Source organism: Dermacentor variabilis, chromosome 1 (genome assembly GCF_050947875.1).
Source record: "Dermacentor variabilis isolate Ectoservices chromosome 1, ASM5094787v1, whole genome shotgun sequence".
NCBI classification, from domain to species: Eukaryota; Metazoa; Arthropoda; class Arachnida; order Ixodida; family Ixodidae; genus Dermacentor; species Dermacentor variabilis.
Window position 1 is genome coordinate 210,335,094 of NC_134568.1, and position 2,865 is coordinate 210,337,958.

General features: G+C 47.5%; 1 pseudogene; it reads right to left on the minus strand.

Annotated features, from left to right (window-relative positions):
* Positions 1 to 2,208: 2,208 nt before the first annotated feature.
* On the minus strand, positions 2,209 to 2,388 carry LOC142568321 (U2 spliceosomal RNA; annotated as a pseudogene).
* Between the last annotated feature and the right edge of the window lie 477 nt (positions 2,389 to 2,865).

Genomic DNA, 2,865 nt, shown 5'->3' on the forward strand with positions numbered 1-2,865 from the left:
CTGCCCCTTGCCACCGTTACTCAAGTTGTGGCCGAGTGCAAAATAATGTGATAATGTTTATTTTCATTTTTAGTACAATGTTATTTTTTTCTGCCATGTCTTTTTCATTTTGTTCAGTAGGAATAAACATGTCATGCATTTCATATACTTTTGTGCAGGTATATAAGCAAGTTCTTTTTTTTTTGGTATGGCTGTCAATAAAACAATCTTAGCATTTTATTCTATTTTTTTAAGTATTTTGCGTGTCATTGTTATTGTCATTACCAGTGAATTTTCCTTTTTTTTAGTTGTCATGACTATGTCATGCACGTCGTCCAGTTTTCTGCAATATCTCAGTGAGTATATCAGAAGCTCTCAGTGCGCATATCAGAAGCTATTCTACACTTTGGTCTTTAGGGCATTATATAAAATTCTTTTTTTATTGTGTGTACATGAAACGGCCTTCGCGTTTACTTGAGCTAATTTTTGTTTTGTTATTTCACTGTCTGTGAACTTTTGTGTTGTTTAGTACTCATGTACATGCCATGCATTTTTAACTTTTGTTCATTTTCTGAGCGTGTATCACACCAAGTTATGCGAAAATCTTTGTTTTAGGAAACGGAGGTCAATCAAGAGAGAGAGAGAGAAAGGCAGAGGAAAGACAGGGAGGTTAACCCGAGATTATCTCCGGTTGGCTACCCTGTACTGGGGGAGGCGCAAGGGGATGCAATAGGTGAGAGAGAGAAGGATAAAAAAGAAAAGAAAAACCTAAACACACACACACGAGGCCAAATATCTGCTGTGTTGGAAGGGGTATTTATATACGTTCTGGCATATGCAGGCATACTCAAAGTATGGACAAGGCTGCGTGCGTGCAAACACATAACGTAAAGCCCCTCCATCCACGCGCCACCGCCGATCAGGTTAAGTACCACCAACCTACCCTCCTCCTCCACGCCCCTCTCCCACTCACCCCCCTTAGCTTCCGGCGTCAAGCGGAACTTACGTAGCTGCCGCTTCCTGTTCCGAGTGGAAGTGACGCTGTTTTTTAGCGTTGTTTACTTTCGCGTCGATGGAGAGGCTTTAATTGCACCAGCTGCGGTTTAAACTGTGAATGCGATTCCATCCAAGAACCGCCGCCTATTGTAATCAGCGATCTGGTCGTGTTCGCTGCTTCGCGTCAACCTGCGACGGGTTGTGCCACGAGAGACAACGTACAGTGGAATGTAGTGCCTGGGCGCTTGGAGACCACTGCCTTTTTTCGTGCATTTGGAAAACAGCGACCGCGAACTACTACTTCAGTGTAATACAACAGCTTGTCCCCTTTGCATTCTTCATATGGTGACTGCCACAGCTCCGCTCAGCACGCGCGGGCGTCTCACCATCGTCTAACAGCAGACAAAGCGGAGATTCCCGCAGCGCAACTCCAGGAAGCGGAAACGCCGGAACCAGAAATATTGAAACCGGAAATGCCGGAACCGGATTTGGTGTGAGGGGAAAAGGCGGCACGCAACAAAGGTTCTAGCTACTTAAGAAAGCGGCGGTGGCGCGTGGATGGAGGGGTTTTAACATAATGAACCCACGGCGCATCACACGCCAGTTCACACAATGCGAATGTCTGGCGCAGCGCGCGCGCGCGCGGTCAAAAAAAAAAGAAAAAAATGAAGATAAGCGCCCCGGACAGGCAAAAAGAAAGGAAAATGAGATTCGCGGGGAATGGGGAAAGGTCGAAAGGAAGCGGAGCGGATCGTCATAATAAAAACAAAAAGAAAAACCAAAGAGCGCTAGGGTGAGGAGGCGCCGCGCAGCTGCTGTTCCTGTTGCCATGACAACGTAAAAAATTGTGTACGCCCCCATTTTACCAAAGTATCGCCCGTCTGCTAGGGCCGCAACTAAAGGGGACCTTGGCGCTAGCGTCCAAAGAGCGTCTGCTTAAAAACAGCCAATGGCAGCCATGCGGAGTAGGGTGCCTCGATGTGCGCCCGCGCGGGTGCGCATCGAGGCACCCTAATGCGGAGATTCACCCATGGGTGCACAGCGCTTGTCAGCTCAAAATCAGCAGACGCGGTGAGGGGCCCTTTAAAGCTCGCGAAACGCACCGCGTTGGCTTAGTGGCTTTAATAGTCTGCTGCTTTGCATTAGTTCGTGCGTTGAGACACGCCTATTACGGTCGTTCTACAGCTAAGCTGTATATAGCTAATTTCAAGTGGATCGATGTCCGTACACCAAAAACCGTGGGCCGATCCCGAAGATAATGCAATACCGGGTCGACCTGCGGCGGAGGTGAAGCAGGCTTCAAGCACTCCACCAGCTTGCAAAAATAAGTTTAATAGCTTGGGTCCAAATACAACACGTATCAGATATTGAGCTGATAAGAACAGACACTACATTTTGACCGTCGTTGGCCATGTCTACGTTCGCACCGTCCTCTCTTTGTCGGCGTTCCAAGCGCTCGCATATCTATGTTCCTTTCCTTCCGCTCTCCCATTGCGGCAGTCCCGTCGAACGTCACGCGTGTCTAGTTTTCTCCGGCTCCTCGAGGCGGCGGTCCCGTCGCTCACGCGAATGCATATAAAAATCACGGTAAATGAGTCCGTGCCTACGTTCAAAATTATGTGTCACCTTTGTGTCGTATGCTAAACAGCTTCGTTGGTCCTCCACCTTCAACGAATGGAATGGCTCATGATCTTTTTTTTTAACGACAAACTACAGGCACGTGTATCATTACTTTGTAAAGACCGTTAAGAAACCCTAGGTAAAGATTATACCGTACCCTCGACTACTGCATCCCCCATTGCCCCCCTGTTCAGATTCAGGTGGTTAATACCAGTCAGTGAAAACTACCGATATCTTACGCCGAGCAACACAAGTCGAGAAATCGTTTCT